This window comes from Carcharodon carcharias, chromosome 21 (assembly GCF_017639515.1).
Source record: "Carcharodon carcharias isolate sCarCar2 chromosome 21, sCarCar2.pri, whole genome shotgun sequence".
Lineage (NCBI taxonomy): Eukaryota > Metazoa > Chordata > Chondrichthyes > Lamniformes > Lamnidae > Carcharodon > Carcharodon carcharias.
Window position 1 is genome coordinate 35,382,912 of NC_054487.1, and position 23,660 is coordinate 35,406,571.

A 23,660-nucleotide genomic window follows, 5' to 3' on the forward strand; every position below is an offset into this window, starting at 1 on the left:
TTTTAATAAACCTCATCCACGGGCGGGGATAAGAGGGCTCAATGGGGTTGTCAATCTGGTCTGTGAAGTATTTATTGCAGAAAGTGTTTGAAACTTGCCCGTGTGATCTGCAGCAGTTCAGAACAAATTCCAGCAGCCTTCTGTGTACTTTGAACCTTCAGGTCAGCACTCTGTAGACAGTAATCTTTATCAGGCCTGCAGCTTTCCAGAAGCCTCCCCTTAGCCTGGGTATGGTCTCTGACATCTCCACTGGAGGCAGCTCCTCTGAGGAGGAAGAGAGGGATAGAATAAGGAGGAGGCCAGGAGTGTACAATCAGCCTCCAGGGGAGCCGCCTTTGGGAGTACAGGCGCAGGCACAAGGGACACACTTCATCCCTTTCCCACTGGCTCATTATGTGCTCAACCTTCCAGAACCTAAGGATACAAACATTGGTGGGATGGCAAATAGTCAGGAGGAGGCCCTAACATTACAGGCGGATACAGATGGGCTAGTCAGATGGCCTAAGGAATGCCAAATGGAATGTTATGTGGATAAGTGTGAGGTGATGCACTTGGGCAGGACAAACAAGGTACGGGAATACATGAGGAATGGTAGGACTGCGGAAATTAAAGACGATTAGAGGGACCTTGCTGGGCTTTTTGACAGGCTTGTTAAGGTAGTGGGACAGGAACATAAGGCGTTTAACAAGGTAAATGCCACACTTGCCTTTATTAGCCAAGGAATACAATGTAGGAACAGGGAGGTCATGTTGCAAGTGCAGAAAACGCTGTCGAGGCCACAGTTCTGCGTTCACTTGTGATCAGCGCTTCAAAGGAGGGATGGGATTGGAGTGGAGAGAGTGCAGAGGTCTTTGACCAGGATGCATGCTGAGATTTGGAGTTATGAGGGCACATAGCATACAATGGTGAATCAGCAGACCCACATCCTTCATAGTCAGGAGTTTACTTTCATTACCCAATGTCAAGGCATATGACAGTATAACATGGGGAGTGGTAGTAAATTCAATGGGATCCCTTTTTTAATGAACTGAATGTCAAGGAGCAGAATTTAACCTGGTCCATGAGATCAGGTAGTGAGGCAATGGGCAATGCCTAGAATTGGGAGGGAACGTAGGGGGTGGAGTGTCCATTGCCTCCCCTACTCCATGCAAATCACCCAGTGCCAGGGAAGTTACAGGACATCCTCAACATCCAGAGGCCAATTGAGGCATTTAAGTGGCTGCTTGAGGGCCTCTTCCTACCACTGTTACCATTCCACTGTGGGGGACCACCCAGTAAAAGTTGATGGCCTCACTGTTGGCTCAGAGTGGGCCACCCTGATGGAAACACCACATTCACGTCCTCTCACCAGAACTGCTAGCCCTCTGATTGATTGAAGGCTCTTGAAAGTGGGATCTCCATCCTTAAAGGGATGGGAGCTCCAACACCAGGCAGTTGTTTTCTTGATGAGCACAGAATTGCATTGGGGCTCAGGGGAATTGCCAAGGTGGGGTTGCCCCAGCTTTCCAACCCACCATAGGGGCCACCACTACCGACATTAAATTCAGCCCCTGATGTGCCTAAGCCCTCATGTGCTTCTCCAACCTTCTGAAATTGTCTGGCCTGACTGCACAGCTCTTTCAACTGAAATTATACATTAGGCTGTAATCCTTTGCCGGCTCATTTTAATGTAAATACAATCACTTCAATTTAACTAATTTCTGAATCCTTACTGATACTTAAAGATCTTGAAGGGTGACAGTCCGTTGTTTAAGTGTGAGCCCAGACAGTGAGTATTGATGGGTTGTTTTACTGTGAAGGGCACACACTGAACCAGAGCCAGATGTTGTCTCACATGCACAGGGGTCATTGGATGCCCATCAGGACTGGAAACAATAACAAAAACTTGCATTTATACAACACTTTATGAGGGTCAATCATCCCTTTCTAATTTTAGCATTCCTTAGACCAGGAGGAATGAGACCATTATAGCATCTCAACTGTGTCAGTTTACTAAACACAGAGTTATGATTAAAGTTGGAACCTTTTGTACATTTTTGCTTTTCTTTCCCTATATATATTTTTATCATCAAGATCTTTCTCATAGATTTGCATCATTCCCTATGTCTTCAATGGAGTTTACATTTTCCTCATAGGGGGTAGTTTTGAAAGTGTGCCCAGAAAATTTTAGCGGTTAGAACTCACCCAATCAATTCTCCTTTTACTTCAAGAAAAGCAGAGCAATAAAATCTACAAGTTCTAATATTCTAATTGCCAATTTGCTCTATAGATGAACATGCAAATAAAAGTCATATTATCTCTTATGTGTGCTTGTGTCAGTACAAAGAAACCCAATCAGCAGAGCAGACAGAATCGCAGAGTGACACCCTGCACGTGAGATAAAAACTAATTAGATCAAAGAGTTTACAATTTCTTCACTTACCTTCTTCCTGGCTTAGGATGTTAGGCCCCAGAAACAAATGTCTCTTGATCCCTCTGGGACTGAGTGCCATTTGAATTTGTCATTGTGGGGCCAACATGCAGTCAAAAGCAGCAACTACCCTTGCTTTCTGGTGGTGTGGATACAGCTAGGTTTAATGATAATGTATTTACTAGGATTCAAGAAGTTTAGGAACATCTCAGATTGAAGTTAGGATGCAAAGGAATGAACAGAAGAAGCAGCTGCTCCCCCTCCTTCAGAATTTACTGTTCCCTCTTCCATGAGGCAGCACACCAGCAGTACCAGGCTCCTCCCAAACTTCCAGTCCCTTCAGTACCATCACACCTGAAGCCTGCTCTAGGACAAGGTGAAAGCTTCGGGCTGTAAAGTCTACATTTGTTCTTAGATATATTTCACCTTTCATACAAGGTTGATAACTACAATGTGTGTTATTACCTACTGCTTCATAATTACCTAAAAACGTAAAAATGGTATATGTGTTTTTCCAATACAATGAGAAATTAAAAATTAACCAGTGAAGAAATGAGACAATTGGCTATGTGCTATTTTTTGAAAGTATACCCTGTGCCATTTTCTATTGAGCAGCCATGGATGAAAACCAGAGCAACCATATTAGAGATGACCAAAGTCCTGTGACCCTAATTTCAACAGAGAAAAATTCTCTCTCAGAATCTATTGCAGTTCAGTCTACATGAAATCTCCTACAGGAACCTCCATAAATACCAATCCCCTATCTCTGTAGTACTGAGCTCTACAAATTGAAGAAGTGTCAGGTTTGATCCCTAGTCTGTGCAAAGCCTGCTGAACATTTGGGAATATCATAAAACCAATATGACCAAAAGTACAGATCATAATCTGCCTGCTCTGCATTCTTTCGGTGGGTGTTGAGCGCATGCACACTACCCCTGATACCAACAAGGTATGCGGTGTGTTTTGTGTCGAAGTCTACATGTGCTCCTCGGATGCTGTTTTTGAATCCTAAAGGACCTTACAGCATCCAAAAAGCGAGCACTACCAATCCCAATTTCACCCCCATTGGCTTGTTTCACTTAAGATGATTTATTTGAAGCTTTTAGATGAAAGAAGGAATTGCAGGAAAAGAAATTTGATCAAGGCACACTGTTGACATTGGTGAAAGGTTGTAATAACCAAGGACACAAACTAGATTAGATTAAGAAGCTAGCATTTATTAAAACAGTAATAGGCTTCATGCCTCCACGGAAAGCAACTGAAATGGAAAGCATAAGTTTGTTGAAAGGACAATTGGCAGTGCTTCTGGAGAAAAGGTACTGAGGTATATAGTTTAGGCAAACTTAGGCAGAGAAAAATGATTGAGCATAAGGGACTAATGAACCTTCCCATTTTCCTCTTAGGTATATTAAAATACTTGAGGGGGAAGAGAAGATTTTGTGAATTAGACACTTCAAGCAGTATTCCAGGAAGTGTTGGCCTACTTTTAAATAAAATGTAGTCTGACACCAATTTAATTTGGTTTCTTGAGTGCAACAATTAATCATGTCCAGCACTTTACTAAATGAAAATCGGCGAGTTCTATGTGGTAGTAGGTTTCTACAGCTCTGTTACTCAGCAAGAGGTCTATTAAAGGTCATTTTAATCTCATTTGCCTGGCAATACACAGACAAGTTTCAGACAGTGTGTAAAAAACACAGCTGACTAATCGTCCCATTTTGCCACAGGGAGGGTTAGGTTAAAGAAGTCCCCATCTGTTTTTAAATGAGGAGCAAAATCCCTGCAGTCATTGTGGATTGCATGAGGCATGTACTTCACATCTAAGATGACCAGGGATTATTTATGAAAGTTGTTCACCCTAAAGCTCTGGGAACAATTAAAGCGAACTATAGAAAGAAAGAGGTCTGTTTCAATTCTTATGGCAACATGCACATGGGTTCCAGCACCTGTAGGATATCTTCATTTGTCAACGTTCTTTGTGACCAATCGCAACAAGATTAGTCAATCAGTGCCAGGTTTGAATACTCTGCCTCCTGGGATTGTTGGAATAGATGCCTGCAATTCATTTTACTCTCAGGAGACTTCATTTCCTCCCACCCATTCCTGATTTATAATCCCAGGTTCAGGGAGGGATAGAGCAGAGTGGCAGCATAACATTCCATAGTCTTGCCTATCCTCTAATGAATGGTGCTATGAAATCAAGTGGCAGATTGCATTCAAATAAGTAACAAACCAGATTGTTAATAGTTTTATGGTACTTCTGATATTTTTCAACCATAAATGATTTCTGTTTCTTTTTATAAAATTGAAAACCTGCTAATTCCATGAGTTTACCCACTGTATATTATCCTCAAGTCTCTCGTCACCTTTTATTTAAACATTACATTCAATCCCATTACAAAGGCAGACACTGAACACTCAAGGCAGACTAAGGTAGTGTGAAGACTAAGTACAGTAATTAAGGCAGTGGGTGGCATGTTAAATTTAAGGCACATTCTTGTGACATATCCAGCATTTAAACTCACTGAAAATCTTTGGTGTGGGCTTATGATGAACTACCCTGGCAACAGGTTATGAGTTGAGCACATTCACAGTAAAGCCAAATCTTGTGTTGCGAAGCTATTCAGCCAACAATGTTTTTATTACTGCAAACCTTAGAGAGCCTATTTTGGGGAAGTTTGGATTATTTCATTGAAAATGATGGGTGGGATTTTGAGGTGGTCGGGCGGCCGAGGTGGGCGGGCCTAGGAGAGGCCAGGAAACGGTCCACCGCCCGCGATTGGGCCTCGACCATGATTTCACGCTGGCTAATTAAGGCTGGTCCAGTATGAAACGCGGCTCCGCACTGGCCGGGAAGGGCTGAGTGGGGGCAGGGCCTGTCGGCCGTTGGGTCCAGTGGCCAGCCGGCGGCCAGTTTAAAAGCGGCACAGGCAGCCCCCAGAAGGCAGCCCCGGAAGGACATGCTTCCAGCGTTCCCAATGGAGCTGAGTGCAACTGGGCACGGCAGGCAGGGGGGCAGGTCGGGTGGGCACACGGACCCCCACTTTACTGACGAATGCTTCGCTGTCATCCTGGAGAAGGTGCTTGCCTGGAGGGACACCCTTGTTCCCAGGGATGTGAGGAGGAGGCCACCACACCTCACCAAAAGGGCATGGGAGGGGGCTGCAGCAATGGTGAGCAGCTGTGACATGGTGCGATGCACATGGGTGCAGTGCTGGAAGCGCTTCAATGACCTGCTGCAATCAGGAAGGGTGAGCACCATGTTGGCAAGGATCAGTGTGCAGAAGTGTTAAGGTGTGGCCACCCCTCCCCCCAACCCCTGCTATGGAGCTCAGGGGTGCTAGAGTCTGAGTGCAAATTGTCAATGACACTGGAGCTGGCCAAGGGGGTGAGCCCTGGCTGCTTTGACTGAGCGCCTAGCTGCTTGAGGGCCACGAATTGGATGTGCCCTGCTCAGTGATCCTCGGTTGTACGGAGCTACAGGTACAGAATGGACTAATCAATGCTCCTCTGTTGTTTCAGGAGAAGACAGCCCATAACAATATAGAAAGGTCGTGGACCGGCAGAGCCCCCGCTAGCCTCCTAATCCTCTCAAGGTATAATCAAAGTGGCCTGGAGCTCAAGAGCCAGTACATGCCCACATGGAGAGATGGGGGTGCCAGACAAAGGTAAGAGTGCAGTGCACAGAGGGGAGGCTTTCGGTTTGTGCAATCATGCTAGTGTAGTCTCCTCATTTATGTGAGCCTCGAACCTGGAGTCCCCATTCATCATTGGAAGGCAATGGCACCGTGATGCAGATTTCCATGGTCCTACCAGGCATGCACAGTGACAGTGTGATGATTTTAACTATTGACATGTCCTTGTTCTCTCATTAGATTTGCCAGCAGGTGTTCCCTCTGCGGACCCTGAAGGGCCACCCATGACACCAGAGGACCAGCGAGCTTCTGTTGCACCTGTGTCATACCCGCTCTCTGAAGCAGGCACCAGCACAGATACCAGCACTTTGGTGGCCATTAGATCAGCAGCTAGTATCTCGGTGCACATTAGTGAGGGCACTTCACACTCATTTGAGATGCTGGCGGAGACAGAGAGTGCCCAGGTCACCGGCAGTCAGAGGACTGATGATGAACCTCTGGAGTCGTCCATTAGGAGGCAGATGCGGGATGTCCAGTGGGATGTGTGGGAGGATCTGATGGAGATCCATGAGGCTTTGCGTGCCATGGTCTCCATGATGGAGGAGTCCATGCAGAACATCAGTACTGTGTTGACCTCCATGGTCGAGTGCACTGCCTCCTCCATGGAGAGAGTGGCGACTCTGATGGAGAGGCAGCTCCAGGGACAGAATCAGCGTTTCTGGAATTGCGCTTGCCAGTGCCAGATTGTGGAGAGTGCAGCATGCAACCACTATCAGTGACACCCACTCTGGGGGCATTGTACTGCTCCACCTGAATGGTACAGGCATCGGAAGCGCATCTTCAGAAGACCTATAGTTCTCTCTATCACCGCCCCAGTGGAGGCATGACTCCTATTGTAACGCTTCTCTGCCTCTGTTCGTGGGTGGCGGAGAGGCATCATGAACCACCTCTTCAATGGATAGCCCTTGTCACCCAGTAGCCATCCATCCAGTCGGGCTGGAGCACTGAAGAGCCTCAGCACCTGGGAGTATCTCAGGATATTAGTGTCATGGGAGCTGCCTGGGTACCTTGCACAGACTTGCAGAATCTGCATCCTGTGGTCACACACTATCTGCATATTCATGGAGTGGAAGCCCTTCCTGTTGATGAAGGCACCCGGCTGACCCACTGGTACCTTGATGGCCACATGTGTGCAGTCAATGGCACCCTGGATGTGGGGGAACCCAGCAATCGCTGTAAAGCCTCTGGCTCGCTCAGCCTGGCTGGCCTTGTCTGTACGGAAATGAATAAATATCATCACCCGCCTGAACAGAGTTCTGTCACCAACTTGATGCAACTGTGGACAGCTGATTAGGAGACTCCACACAGATCCCCCACTGACCCCTGAAAAGAGCCAGCGGCATAGAAGTTGAGGGCCACTGTGACCTTCAGAGCTACTGGCATATGGTCCAGCCACACAGTCAGAGTTAATCTCAGGCCCAATCATTTGACAAATGCAGGTCACAGTCTCCATTGAGAGACAAAGCCTCCTTCAGCATTGCAGCTCAGACATAGTAAGGTAGCTGCATCGCTGCCTGTAAACCCTGGCAGTAGGATAGTGGCATCTCCTGCAGCCCCTTCCACCTTGGACCACCTGTTGGCCCTGTCCCCCTTGTGCCTGCGCCTTTCCTCCCACAGGTCGCTCCCCTGGAAGCTGCATTGGGACACCTGACCTCCTCTCCCTTCTGCCCCTCTCTTCCTCCTCAGAGAAGGTGCCTCCAACAGAGACCACAATCCCCATTACCAAGGTAAGGGAAGGCTGTCTGATAGCTGGAAGGGTTCACATGGTCTGAATCCTTCGATGGCCTGGCAATGAGTCCTGAAATGAAGCCTGGAAATTCTAAGAACAGAGATGAAGCTGCCAAGTGCCAATAAGCAACCAGCAGCAAACTATCTCCAGAACTCCTCACTACTCACACTGGCAATGCTGCTGACCCTTTTTATCCCACCCTTGGATGAGGTTTTTGAAAATGGAGGCTAGCTGCAACTAGCGTGAAATCACACGGGCAACGTAAAATTGCTGTCAAAGGCTGTTAGTGGCCTCTTAACTAAGGGCGGGCATGGCTCTGCACCCGCACGTGCCCGCTGGCTGAAATATTGCGCGCTGTCATCAGGCTGCTCGCATGCTATTTTGCGCCCAATCGAGTTGGGCGTGTGCCTGCATGAGGGACGTAAAATCCTGCCCTATACTTTCATTGCACAGAGCCTTGTTTATCTGGAGTACCTTGTCCATTCATGGGCAATACCCAGCGGTGGGATATATGGGGCTTGAATGGAGTGCAACTTAAATTCACCAGACTAATACCAGGGTTAAATTGTGAGAGCAGATTACATATACTTGGTTTTTATTGTCTTTCATTTTGAATGTTTAGGGGGTGATCAAATAAAGATGTTTGTAGTGATAAAGTGATTCAATAGATTATATATAAAGAAATTATTTTCCCTGGTGCGAGAATCAAAAAGCAAAGAGCGCAATGGGCCAGATCTTCTGATCAGTGGTGATGCTGCACATATTGCTGCTGCCTAATGCAACCATTGCACGCTTACTTATTTGTGCAGTTTTCGCTGGATCTTCCGATCTTAGCTACAACAACAGAACTTCAGCACAGTGATCCAGGAGAAAACTGGTGAGTGTGTGAGCAAGTGAGTGTGTGAGCGGGTGAGTGAGTGTGTGAGCGGGTGAGTGAGTGTGTCAGTGGGTGAGTGAGTGTGTGAGCGGGTGAGCGAGTGTGTGAGTAGATGGGCAAGTGTGTGATTGGTTGATGATTGTTGGGTTGGTGAGTGGATGAGTGAGTGGGTGAGTGAGTTAGTGAGTGGGTGGGTGAATGTGTGAGTGGGTGGGTGGTTGATGATTGTTGGGTTGGTGAGTGGGTGGGTGAGTGGATGAGTGAGTTAGTGAGTGGGTGGGTGAATGTGTGAGTGGGTGGGTGGTTGATGATTGTTGGGTTGGTGAGTGGGTGGGTGAGTGGGTGAGTGAGATAGTGAGTGGGTGGGTGAGTGTGTGAGTGGATGGGTGGTTGATGATTGTTGAGTTGGTGAGTGGGTGGGTGAGTGAGTTAGTGAGTTAGTGGGTGGGTGAGTGTGTGAGTGTGTGAGTAAGTGGGTGGTTGATGATTGTTGGGTTGGTGAGTGGGTGGGTGAGTGTGTGAGTGGGTGGGTGGTTGATGATTGTTGGGTTGGTGAGTGGGTGGGTGAGTGTGTGAGTGGGTGGATGGTTGATGATTGTTGGGTTGGTGAGCGGGTGGGTGAGTGTGTGAGTGGGTGGGTGGTTGATGATTGTTGGGTTGGTGAGCGGGTGGGTGAGTGGGTGAGTGAGTTAGTGAGTGGGAGGGTGAGTGTGTGAGTGGGTGGGTGGTTGATGATTGTTGGGTTGTTGAGTGAATGAGTGAGTGGTGGATGAGTGTGTAAGTGAGTGGGTGAGTGTGTGGTTGGTGAGTGGGTGAGTGAGTGGTGGATAGGTGGGTGAGTGAGTGGGTGAGTGTGTGGTTGGTGAGTGGGTGAGTGAGTGAATGAGTGTGTGGTTAGCGAGTCAATGGGTGGGTGAGTCAGTAAATGCATTGTAAGTCCCAAGAAGTTTAAATTTCCAAGGGGAAGACTTGTGCTGCCCTGGACCCTTCACAAATGTGTCTTATACTGATCTTAGTGTCAGAGACCTAGACTAGATACGTGCTTCTTACCGGATACTTAGCCCAGAAATGTTGCACTGTTTAATCTCTGGTGTAACTCAGTGATTAACAGCATAATTGAATTGTGGAGTCAATGGCTAAGGTTTTCACAGAGCAAATCCCATCACTTAAGCTGCAATCAGCAACATGTGGGTATTCAATCCCTCAACCTCCTTTCATGTTGCGCTAAGTCAGGCATGGAGATATTACAAATTTAAAAGTTGTATTTTTAAAAATGGATATGACAGTTTTTAAGATGGCTGACAACACATGTGACTTTGGCAATGCCATCTCCAGAAAAGACCTGAAACTCAAGAAAATGCCCCATTAAAATATGAACAATCCCAGTCACTTGTGACACTCACAAGTCCTTTTGTTAAGGATGAACCGTAAATAAACAGGACTATGATAAAGCAGCTGATTCATCTTCCTGTCTCGCAATGGACAATATAGATGTCAAAATTCAATATTGACCTTTCACTGTATTGTGATAGTTTCTCATCTCAAAAAATTCAGTGTGATAGGCGACAACACAGGATGCATATCGGCCCAACCTACTACTTTATTTGGAAAAGATCTTTGGACTTGTCACATGGTTAAGGCAGCCATGCTTTTAAAGCTACAGCAAAAGCTGTTCAGATCAGAGAAACACCATGAAAGGTCATTTAAAAAGCCATCGAGCTAGCTGCAAAACACCACAACCAAGGTAAAACAGCTATACCTTGAAAGAGAGGGAAGAAATCTCCCTCCAACTGTTCTACCTTCAAATTCACCTGAGAACCAAATCCTGGTAATTCCACTACAGGAAACCACACAGTTTACTAAAAATCCTCTGCTTTTACCCAGCCTCCACTCCAGCTTTAGCACCAGTTCAACTAATAGGCCTGCTACAAAAGAGACTAGAATCATTTCAAATTGTAATTGTATTTTTTCCTTCTCATCTGTATCTATTATTTGTGTGATAGAATGTGTGAGATGTCACATTAAAACTTCAGGGCAAGTGTATGATAATAAATAACAATGTTTATTCTTAAATTAACAAAAGCTTGCTGCTGGAAGTTATTTAAATTGGGGCAAGCCACTTAGAGGGTAAGGACACGCACTAATTCCACACAATTAAAAACTTTGATCACGGACAATAATAAACACATAAACTCTGTGAGACCTGGCTGTAAATAATCTTAACTAACTATACCAGATCCCCTCTCTCTAGAGAGTACAAACACAAGACCTTGGCTGACTTTCCTCCCACTGGTGGGTTAACAGAGCAGCATGAATAACACCTGCCTGCATAACCCAGAGCCTTCATTCAGGGGACTTCATTCATTCAGGGGACTTCATTGTATATTTTGCCCATTGATTGCATTGCTTATGCAATGGTTATAGGTGATTCTTTCCTCTGTAAGGAGATAAAACAGTGTTAAAGGTATGTGAGTCATGTGGAGAATAGCACCACATGAATTCTACCATGTAAGAAGAAAAGGTGTACTGTCACTTTAAAGAAACTGTCCTTGACAGGCTATGTGAGCTGACAGCATGGTTTTGTTAATATGTTATGTGTACTTTGTGATGCCACCCATGTGTTTCCAGGACACCCTGGTGCTGAAAAAGTACAAGAAGTAAGGACGTAATTGAAAGCTGCATGAGTGAAAGAGTATCTATGAGTGTTAGTGGTTAGCCACTCCAGTAACAATTTGAGCATTACCAGATGGATAATTCCTGCCACTTCACCAAGCATCAGTGCAGAGATATCCATTCGGGATGAAGTTGTAAGTCAAATTACTTTCACTGGGTGCAGCACTGAGGACCTAGGAGAAAACTGCTGTCACTTTTCATATCCTTTCCATTGGTGATCCACAAAGCCCAACAGAATGTCCTAAAATCACTTAATAGAACCCAGGTTCTTATTAATTATGGTCATGGAGATGAGAAAAATATGATTTTTTTGCCACATACAAACATTGGTCACTGAGAAATTTCAACCAAAGGGTAGCAACTCTCAAGATTTGTCCAGAATCAAAATGGAGCCTTAAAACATCACAGTGGATCTCTAATGTTTTTTTCCATATGATACGTGAAAACAGCATTAGGAACCATCATTTACAATCTGAAAATAGATTGAAATTCGCTCCCCTTCCTCCTCCATCCCATTGCTCCAGAATCTTGTGGCTAATGCATTAGACAGGACCTGCTCTTCTACAGTGCGATCCTTCCAGCAACACTTGTGCCAATAGGTACAGGGGGTGAAGAATGCACGTCACAAAGTGAAATCCTGAAACTAAATGCCATTCAGAGGAATTTAACACGTTTGCACTCCGAAGCAGTGGCCATGATCATGGGTCTTTATTCAGAGTCCTTTTCAGTTGTATGCTATTTGTTTGACGTGCCAGCTATTCTGAAGTGGTTTGTCAGTGATTTTTAAGTTTGGTAGGGTTGGTTTGTTTGCAAAAGAAATAGTTTACCTCCTGTCGTACTTAGAATCTAGTTCCCAGCATTTTGTTTTAGTATTGATGTAAAGATTAGCCTTGGGAAAAAAGTCAGTCTCTGCAATACATTACAAACAAAGAAATGCAAATTAAACAGTCACTGTACAGAAATATTCAAAGTTAAATTGGTAGCTTGAATTGCAAACAGCTGCTGTTTGGAAATGGCATCTATTTTTATTAAAACGACTATAGTGGAGGTGATAAGTGTCAACACTCAGTATTATGCCCATTCTGTCTATTTATGCTATGCAATAGCTGCCAGATATATTTTCATTTCAAGCCAATATTCAGCAAATGATTATGTGCTTCTGATTATAGTTAATTTTTTTTTGTTAAATGACAGTTCTGGAAATTTTTTCACTCTATGCTTATTAACAGTATCAAGCACATGCAGGTTAAAGTTAATGCACAAAAGGTAAAAGATAATTACTACAGTAATGTGCATCAATCCCAAACTCACAAAATCAATCCTTGTAGAATCATAGAAAGGTTGCAGCACAGAAGGCTGCCACTTGCCTGTGCCAGCTGCCGCCAACCCCCTGTCTTTTCCCTTTGGCCCTACACATTTTTCCCTTTCATGCACTTAACCAATTCCCTTTTGAAAGCCATGAGTGAATCTGCCTTCACCATACTCCCAGGCATTGTGCTTCAGCTTATAACTACACACTGCATAGAAGAGATTTTCCTCATGTTGTCTTTTGATCTTTTGCAAATTTCACCTTAAATCCATGTCCTCTGGTTCTTGACCCTTCTGCCAATGGGAGCAGTTTCTCTCTTATCTACTCTGTCTAGACCCATCATGATTCTGAAGACTTCTATCAAATCTCCTCTAAACCTTCCCTTCTCTGAGCTTCTCCAATCTATCCACATCACTGAAATCTCTCATCACTGGAACCACTCTCATAAATTTTCTCTGCACCCTGTCTAAAGCTTTCACATTTGTTCTAAAGTGTGGTTCCCAAGATTAAACTCAATACTCCAATGTTTTATAAAGTTTCATCATAACCTCCAGGCTTTTGTGCTCTATGGGTTTGATTTTACAGGTGCCGTGCTCCCCGACTAGTGCCTTGGCCATCTCTTCTAGAATATTTTTTAATATGTGTGGATGTAACCCAACTGGATCAGGTGTTGACTCTCTTTAAGATTGATTAGTTTTTCCTACCTTACATCATAAGTGTTATCTTTTTGATCTCTGCTAATGTCATGCTGAATTACAAAAGCAGCACAAGGCAACAAATTCAGGGATTAAGAAATAATCTATGAATTGAAAATCTCCAGAATTTGTTGGTCAATTTGTGTCTTTCCACCATTTTCTTTGTGCAAATAACATCTCATCCTTAGCCTCCTTATTATTTTTTAAAATTTGCTGGATTCGCACATTAATTACCCAATAAATTCACCATAGACAGGTAAATCTAGTAATTAACAGCTCAAGAACCCATTTAATGATGTGATTATTGTTAGTGGATGCTAAATATGCTCTGACCCAGAAAGTAAATATTTAAACTGTGGAATCCCATTCCTTCAGGAAGTGAAATGTTGAAGATTTATCTTAAAAAAACACTTTTCCTTATTGTCTTTTTTCTGTCTCTTGATCCAATCATTCTTTCCCTCTGTTTCTCTTTCTGCTCTTGATTTGCTTCTAATTCACCCTCCACCTCAGTACTTCTTCTGTTTATTTCTTAATTCTACAACATCATTGGTGTAAGATAGATAGTCTTTTGGTCTCATTCAGTGAGGTCTCAGAGGCCCAACTGCTCTCGCACCTTTATCATCTCACACTTCAAGCGATTTATGGTGCAAGGTGAGGTTAAAGTGACTGCCCTTGACATCAAGGCAGAATTTGATTGAGTGCCATTAAGGAGCTCTAGCAAGATTGAAGTCAATGGGAACCAGGGAGAAAACTATCCACTGTTTGGAGTCATACTTGGCACAAAGGAAGATGGTTGTTGTAATTGGTAGCCAGTCATTTCAGTCCCAGGATATTGTGGCAGGATTTCCTCAGGGCAATGTCCTAGGCCCAACCATCCACAGCTGGTTTATCAATAACCTGTCCTCCATCAAAAGTTAAGAAATAGGGACATTGACTGATGATTGCAGATTGTTCAGTATCATTCACAATTCCTTAGATACTGAAGCAGTCTGTGCTCGCATGGAGCGAGATGCAGACGACATCCAGGCTTGGGCTGATAAGTGACAACTAACATTTGCATCACACAAGTGCCAGGCAAATCACATCTCCAACAAGCGAGAGTCTAACCACTAGCCCTTGATAGTGAACAGCATTACCACCACCATATGTCCCACCATCAACATCCTGCAGGTCACCATTGACCAGCAACTTAACAAGACCAGTCACATAAATACTGTGGCTGCAAGTACAGGTCAGGGGCTAAGGATTCAGCAGCAAGTAACTCTCTTTATCTGACTTGCAAAGTCTTTCCACCATCTACAAGGCATAAGTCAGGGGTGTGACGGAACACTCTCCACTTGCCTGGATGAGTGCAGCTGTAACAACACTCAAGAAACTTGACACCATCCAGGATAAGAAAGCTCATTTTAAACATTCACTCCCTCCAGAACTGAGGCAATAGTCAGCAAAAGATGCACTGCAGCACCTCCTTCGACAGTACCTTCTAAACCTTCAAGCTCTGCCATCTAGAAGGACAAGGGCAGCAGATAGATGAGAACAGCACCACCTGGAAGTTCCCCTCCAAGTCACTCACCATCCTAACTTGGAGATATATCACCATTCCTTCACTGTCACTGGTTTAAAATCCTGGAACTCCCTTCCTACACCACAGGGACTGCAGCAGTTCAAGAAGGCAGCTCACCACCTCCTTCTCGGGGCAATTAGGAATGGGCAATAAATGCTGGCCTAGCTGGTGCCGACTACATCCTGTGGAGAAATATTTTAAAAGAAACATTTTTTGAGCTGTAGAAAATTCTAACTAACAGTGTACAGCGTCAGATGCCCCACCTCAGCTCGTTCCAGCCCCATATATGTTGGCCACCCTCTAATAACTGACCTGATTAGTAACCATTCTTCCAAAATGTCAAGCCCGATACTATCCTTACCAAATGTCCACACACTTCCATCTGGGGCCATTCGATAGTAATCAGGGATAGAAACTCCGGTTGCTTGTCCTCTCTGTGACCCAGGCCAATTGTGGTGGTCTGACTATCACCTCAGGAATGATCCACTAAGCTTGCACAGACATGATAGACCCTGGTTTGTCTCATTCAGCTATTCGCTGGATAAGTTTGCAGCCATTAAGAGTGTCCCATTTTTAAGAGAGAATTAACCAAAATTAGTATCCTATATCTAATATCCTGTGGAGGAAATGCAGTTTTTAAAAATATATATTTAACACCCCAATTACAGAAGATATTGGTAAAAGGACAGAGATCTACCAGTTCCAAAGATTGACAGGCTTCCCACAGATACAAGGGGGCTGAATATAACAGTGCATTTTGGTGGGCTGGACTCACACCTGGAAGTGGGAGGATTGCCGATTCCCACCCGTGCTGTAGTACCACGCCGTATAATATGGCAATCATCTAATTGATGGCTGCAGGGAGGGTTTTCAGCCCTCAACATTGCTCGATAGTCATTCCGCCGCCCAATTGGGGATGGAGAACAGGGTATCTGGTGGCCAAATTTGCAGGCCATTTGCAGACCCAGAAGGAGGCCACATCCACTAATTTAAAGGGGCACCTGATATGGGACAGAGCCAGGTGCCTCTGCAATTTACTGCAGTTTAAAGCAAGAAGAGGGTTGTTGAATTCTGCAAGATTGACAAGCATTGGCTGAAGTAAATCTTATTAATCTGAATTATATTAGAAATTTTACAGTGACTTTGGCAGGGATCCCCCATGGTATGCACTCTGATCATCGACATAATGTTAAGATCTGAATATTGAGCAGCTGATTCGTTCTGACATGTTTTCCTCTATATATGGCTGAGAGGAGGGAGCGAGGAAAAAAGGGAAGACCAATCGATCCTCATGGCAGAGGATGAGCAGTAGCTGCCACCATCTGAAAGCACCTCTCAGGGCACTTTTGATGGAGGCAGTCTCTTCTCTGCCCCTCCACAATTGGAACAGAGCACATCGATTGCCCGAGGTGACAGAAGGTCACAGCAGGAGTCTTTTAATGTTGCGGGGCCTTCAAGGCCTCAGCCACATGGAGGAAGCCTGTCAAAATCAACCAGGGCAAGGGGACAAGCTGGTCAGCAGCCTCTCTCCAGCACAGCAGCAAGCGAGAGGGGAGCACTGCAGCACAGCAGGCAGAAAAGAATTAAGAAAACTGCACAATAGTTACAAACCCGGTCACATGGGTGGGCTCTGTAGATGTTATCATTAGATGGGCCATTGCTCATTTGTTAATAAATCTTCTATGTAATATCCCTCATGCAGAGATTGAGTTTATCTGTAAGCGATTTATGAAAGGTCCGGTGAAAAGTTTCATGCATTTTCAGTATTTAACTTTGGTCAGGGGTCAACAATGCCTAAGGTATAGAGAAAGTGAGTGCACTGGTAGGACTTTTTCAATGAGCTCGCAGTGTGGATGGAATGACGTTGAGACATATGGGGTACACACATTTCAGAGGCCATAAATGCCTGACCTACTGAAACCTCTTCCTTATTAAGGCTCCCGTGTGTCACAGCCATCAATGCGCTCACATGCAGGCCCTTGCCCTTCTCCGTCAGGGTGTTCCCTCACCTCCTCATCAACCTCATCATCAGAAGAATGCGCAGTACCTTGTGGCTTCCCTTGCTCCAGGTCCTTGCCTCTCTGAATGGTGAGGTTAGCGAGTACAGCACACAATGACCATCAGCGACACTCTGGATGGTGGGTGCTGCAATGCATCCATCTATCCAGTCATCGGAACCTCATCTTTAGGAGCCCAAATTATCTGCTGGACAATAGCCCTTGTGGTGCCATGGCTGTCTACGGCTGTCATTAAAACTCCTCTCCTGTCTGTTCAAGGGGTCTTTGCAGGTGTCATGAGCCACTTCTTCCAAAGGGTAACCTTTGTTACCCAGAAACCATCCATGCATCAGGCCCATTAAACATGTCTGTGTGGTAATCTGATGTGTAATATACCTTTAAGAAGAATGTTATAATCGAAGTTCATATGATCTTAGTATCCAATAACAGAATAGTGTGGGCTACCTCGGTAGTTAGTAGCCTGTAGCCAGTAGTTAGTAGCAGCAGTGGTGTAGAGATAGAGTTTGAAGTGTTAGCACATGTTTAGTTGCTGCTGAGTACCTTTGTAAATAAACACAGAGTTTCTACCAATAAAGTGTCTGCTACTCAACTCCATCATTATTACCAAATCAGCTATACCTTACAACAAGCATGCAAACAGGAACCAACAAACTGATGACTAGGATCCAACAAACTGGCGATGAATATTGAACAAGTTAAACAGAAACAAGCAAGAGAAACAAAATCGGCATCATACCTTGCACAGCAATCGTAAGTAGAAGTTCCATTCAAATCCTCGAAGTAACTCCGTCACAGCATACTGCAGCTCGGAAGAATGGATCCTTTTGATCCAGCAAGGGACGATTGGTCCCACTACATTAAGCATCTCTCATTCTTTCTCCAAGCAAATAAGATTTTGGGGGAAGAGAAGAGGCAGGCGATCCTCTTAAGTACATGTGGGAATAAGACTTATGGCTTGATTCGAGGTTTGACGGCACCCAGTGCCCCAGACTCAAGTGGACCTAGTGAAGGGCCATTACCAACCTAAGCCCTCAGTAATGATGCAAAGGTTCAAGTTTAATTCAATAATTAGATACATTTCTTAGATTCATCACTGGTATGTGCTTGACAGATCAGAGACTGGACAAGTAGGGATCCAGTCCTATCACAAGTACAAGAACAAATACTTCATGGTTGATCACAAGAGCCTGTATCTGACAAAATGAGACTATACTTCAACTGAAGATATGAAATAACCAGCCAAGATACCATCTTATTGTGGGGAGCATGAGTGATAGCACCTTCAAAGGGTGGAGATACATTGCTAATGGAACTACACAGCACACATCCAGGAATATCCCAGATGAAGACCATAGCTTGCAGCTACCTATGGTGGCCTGGGATGGATGGTGAAATAGAGAGTTTAGTGAGGAATTGTGCACAATGTCAGCAACTACATAAGTTACCTTCAACAGCTCCATTAAACCCTTGGGAATGGCCAGGAAGACCATGGGCCTTCCAAGGGAACAATTTTTCTGCTCATTGTTGATGCCCACTCGAAATGGATGGATATATATGAGGTGAAATCACCAATGTCTTCTGCTACAATTGAGAAATTATGTCAAAGTTTTGCCATTAAAAAACTATCAGAAGTAGTTTCTGATAACAGCACAGCATTAATGAGTGCTGAGCTGCAGCGGTTTATCAGCCTCAACGGTATCACTCATGTGAAAACTTCACCGTACCACCCTTCCTCGAATGGACTGGCCGAAAATGTGGTTCAAACATTAAAGACTGGATTGAAGAAATTAACTGGAGATTCCTTAACAACCAAACTAGCACGTGAGTGCAGTCTTGGCGCCCTGAACCCTGGGGAGATCTGCGATCACCACAAACCTGCAAGTTCTGCGGTGATCCATGAAAAATGCAATGTACTGATGTGCCCTTTGGAATACTGCATCTGCAAATACCTTAATACAGCAGGCCACGTAATGCCACTAAGGGCTTTACAGGCTGGATCCAGTGGCAAAGAAATTCAGAGCCACAGTGACCTTGGCAGCTACAGTTGGAAGCTGCCAGTATCTCACAGGGAGAGGTCACTGTGGCTCTAGAGAGCCTGAGTCTCCTCTGGCACGGTGTCTCAGACATTCGAAGGCCTCAGCTGCATAACAGTACCTGACTTACTGGAGCCTCCACCTTATTAAGGCCTCCCATGTGTCACAGCTATCCATGCACTCCCATGCAGTCCCTTGCACTTCTCTGTTGGAGTGTTCTCTCACCTCCTCATTGATCTAATCATCAGGGGAATGCTTATATACTCGATTGGCAGCATAGGTCCTTGGTCTGCACCTTATTTGTTGCAGCATTATGCCTTCATCAGCTACTTGTTCTGGTGCAGGTCTGCCAACCTCATGCTCCACCAATGCATCCTGCCCCTGACCCCTTTGGCCTTTCTCCTCATACTCTCAAACTCCTCCTCTTCTCCTCTCCTCCTCACTGACGGATGTGTCTCCCATGGAAACCACTATCCCCATGTTCTAACAACCAAACAGGCTGAGGGGCAGATGTGACACTAACTGTACTTTTCTGCAGACACACTGAAGCCTTCAAACAGCAAAGGCATCCCCTTGAAACACAGCTTCCAATAGAAAATGATAGCAGCACTCACAGCTGCCTGAACACTGAGCTGAAACAAACGATCCATTTGGTGACTTATAACCTGCCCTTATAGTGCAAAAAAAATTGATCTCCACCTGGCTTGATTCACGCTCTCTAAATGTTTTATTGCTCCCAGTACGTATTATTCCAATCAATTGCCATCTTAACAGGCTTAACAAACCCTTAACGAACCTATTTAAATTAATTTGAATAAGGTGGGTAGGCTCCCGATTTCTAGTTCTTCCCGCCCACTGTATTATCGTGTTCTGGCGTGATGACATGAATTCAACCTGACGCCATCGCGCCAAATAATACATCGGTTCAGGCTTGGTCCCAGCCCATTTTCACCACGATTTATTCAGCCCAAGGAGTAATTAAAAGAATACACTTAAAATCCCATAAGACAACCTCATCAATGTTATGAACTGGGCTATGTTTTGATCAATGTACAACATGTGCAAAGTCAGTCACTCTATTATTTTTTATTCTTTCATGAGATGTGGCTGCCGTTGGCTGGGTCAGCATTTATTTCCCATCCCTAATTGCCCTTGAGAAGGTGGTGGTGAGCTGCCTTCTTGAGCCCCTGCAGACAATATGGTGTAGGTACACCCACAGTGCTGTTAAGAAAGATGTTCCAGGATTTTGACCCAGAGATAGTGAAGGAACGGCGATATATTTTCAAATCAGGATGGTGAGTGATTTGGAGGGGAACTTCCAGATGTTGGTGTTCCCATGCATCTGCTGCCCTTTTCCTTCCAGGTAGTAGAGGTCACTGGTTTGGAAGGTGCTGTCTAAGGAGCCTAGGCGAGTTGCTGCAGTGCATCTTGTAGATGGTACACACTGCTGACACTGTGAGTCAGTGATGGAGGAAATGGATGTTGATGTTTGTAGATGGGTTGCCAGTTAGGCGAACTGCTTTGTCCTGGATAGTGTCGAGCTTCTTGAGTGTTGTTGGAGCTGCACCCATCCAGGCAAGTGCAGAGGATCCCATCACTCCGGACTTGTGCCTTATAGATGATGGTGTGTTACTCTCCACAGGATTCCTTTACATTTTTGTTGAAGCCTCGATCCAGGGCGGAATGAAATATTTGGGATGAAATATAATTTTAAAAATCTGGGGATGGATGTTTTTTGAGTTCTGCTATCAGGTGCTTGATTCTGCTGAGTAGACGCAGTTCACTGCATTTTTTTCTCTGCCATTTAATCTGTCCAGGTCTGCAGCTCCCTGAGGCAGCTCTGCAGCAGCTGTCTGCCTTCAGGGAGCTCGCTAGAAGCGCCCATTCACACCCTCACTTTTGTTGGCACCCACCCTCTTCCTGTCACCACCCCTCCTCCCCCCCCAGCAGCGCTGAGGCTTTCTCAGTGCACGTTTCACACTGGCAGGCTGTTAATTGACCAGCCAGCATGAAATCACGTTCAGGGGCCGATCACAGGCGGAATCATATTTCACATCTGCTTCCGGGCCTGCCGATCATGCGAGCCCGCAGAACGTAAGATACAAAAATGGTAAAGGAACCATTTACTCTATCTAAATCTGTTTCTAAATTCAACGTCGACCTTTGTGCCAAGTAACTTACTTGTTCGAGTTCCGAGTCCACTACTTCGAAGTCTGCACTGACCCCTAATTAAGAAGAGGTTAGGCAGTAGGTGCCTGGGAATGGTCTCCTAAAGCGGTAGGATTCTGAAGCGACTGTCATCTCAGGGAATCTGCTGTGTTAGAGGAACCAGCTTCCAGTAGGCTTTCTCTTGGTGTGTCAGGGAGAGTCAGGCTCATGTCCTGCTCTCGCATGTGCAAGCATTGGATGGATCCTAAGGAATTAGGCTCGTTGTCACTCTCTAAAGTGACTGAGACATCTGCTGCTACAAGCTGAGGTGTTACAGATCAGTGCCATTGCCAATCAGATTGTCCCAATCAGGTATTGCAAGCTTGGTGGAAATGTCGTATTTTGAAGGGGTGATAGCTCCAGAAGCCCCACTGTCCTCAGTACCTTGGTGCCAAAGGAATGTCCCGGATGGTCATCCCACCAGGGTGCTCTGGAGGCATGGAATATTTCCTATAATGTGTTGCAGATTTGTGTAGTGGATTCATCACACTTCCCTGTCAGCTCAGCCCAATGCATGGAAACAATCTCCACTGCCACCATGAGAACAATGCTCTGTAAGAACAGTTCCTTTGAAGACTGCGTCCCCTGTGCCTGGGTCTTTAAGTTCTTCAGCTGAGGGTGGTCATTCTGACACACTTCCTCTCTTAGTTTCTCAAGTGCTCATTCTCACTAGTGCTCGGTGATTCTCCCAGAGAAAGCCCTTCAGACTCATTAATAATGTCCTCCTGATTAGATATTGCTGTGCCATTATTTGCACAAGCAAGGTGCCAAAATGGAATTGATGATGAAGGGCAGATACTGTGGGTGGCTCTGGAAGTGGTCAGCTTCTTATTCTGTATTAATTGTGCTACAGGATGCAAGTTGTCAATAGTTCATGTATTGTCCTTACAATCAACTGGCAAGAATCCCAATTGCATCAGCCAATGCAGCATTTGAACCCAGATCCCTTAACCAATTCAGTTCTCTGCAACACTTTCAGTGCCACTGGGCTTCTCCACTATTCCGATGAAACTCAGTGCGTATTTGGGGAACAACATCTCTTCTTGCTACTAGACACCTTGCAACCCAGTGGTCTTAACAACCAGAGCTTAAGCAGATCAATTACCATCTTCTCTCTGGTTGTAGATCCCAAAGTGGGATACATGTTTCCAGGGATAGGGAAGCTGAATGAGTTTGTGGGGGCAGTGTTAGATTGCTAACGCCTATAATCCCCCATTTTGCTTGAACAGTGCACTGGAAAAGCTGTCTCCACCCTAAATGTTTACATCTTTTTTTCCAGATTCCAGGGTTACTATGCATTTTTATTTTTCTTTAATTTCTCTTATTATGCGGTCTTTGGTTTCTGGACATTTCTGCCCTTTAACAATCTCGTGCTATGTAACATTTTATAGGTAATTCTATGCCTTTTTCTATGTGTTTAGTGCATGTGTATGTTATGTCTGTGTGCATAACAAGAGAAAAGGTGGGAAGCGGATATTTACAGGCTATGAGTTCTTCCCTTCCCTTGTTCTGTTCCTTTATAATAGTGTCCATTTGTAATACCTTTCATTTCTGCAGTTTTATATTTTAAATGTCAAGTGTTTCGTCTTTTCTTGATGAATGCTGCCTGACCTGCTGAGCACCTCCAGCGCTTTCTCTTTCTGTTTCCCTTAAGGGAAAGTTCAGCTTTGCTAGCTCAGTACACCACTGAGCTCTGCCAATTCTATTTTTATAATACTTTTTCAAACATTATTTTGGTTTTATTGTTCCAAGTTAATTTCTTCCATCCATTGTTAACTTGCTGGATCAAGGTAGAATGTTCCACTGTAAAAAACTATATTGATGTGTGACCTCTTTGTTTAACCTAGGGGAAAGCTGGGCAAGTGATTTGAGAAATGGTCTCTCACTCTGCTGTCCAAGTCAAACAGCTGCAGACGTGATTTCCACTCCTCACTTGGGAGGAAGTCCCCCCCTTTGAGAGCTGCTGGCCAATCTGATTGATTGGCAGCTCTCCAATCCCTGTGGTGACAGTGCTGCAGTGGACGGAAGAATAAATGCAGGAGGGTACCTGAGACCAAGTCCAGGCACTGGAGGCCCAGGTAAGTTCAAGGGGCCCCAGGGCAAGGAGGGGGTAGGAAAGGCTTGGGGATGGGGGGGTCGCAAAGGGGGCGATCAAGGTCTCAGAGGAGAGGCCGGGGGTGAGGGGACAAGGTCTGAAGGCCACCAGATCTTAAGGGACTTAAGACTTCAGAGGGGCCGTCTGATGGAAATGCCCCTCTGCCCCTGCCTTTCCTGCCCGGGATCTAACTCCATTGATTTTCAGCCTTCCCCCATGCAATTTTAATCCTCCTGCCAGCTTAAAAATTGAGGTTGGGTGGGAAACAGCCCTTAAGTGGCCAATAATTGGCCATTTAAGGACCTCAATTGGGGCAAGGACAGCTTCCTGTCTGAGGCCTTTACACCCCAGTAT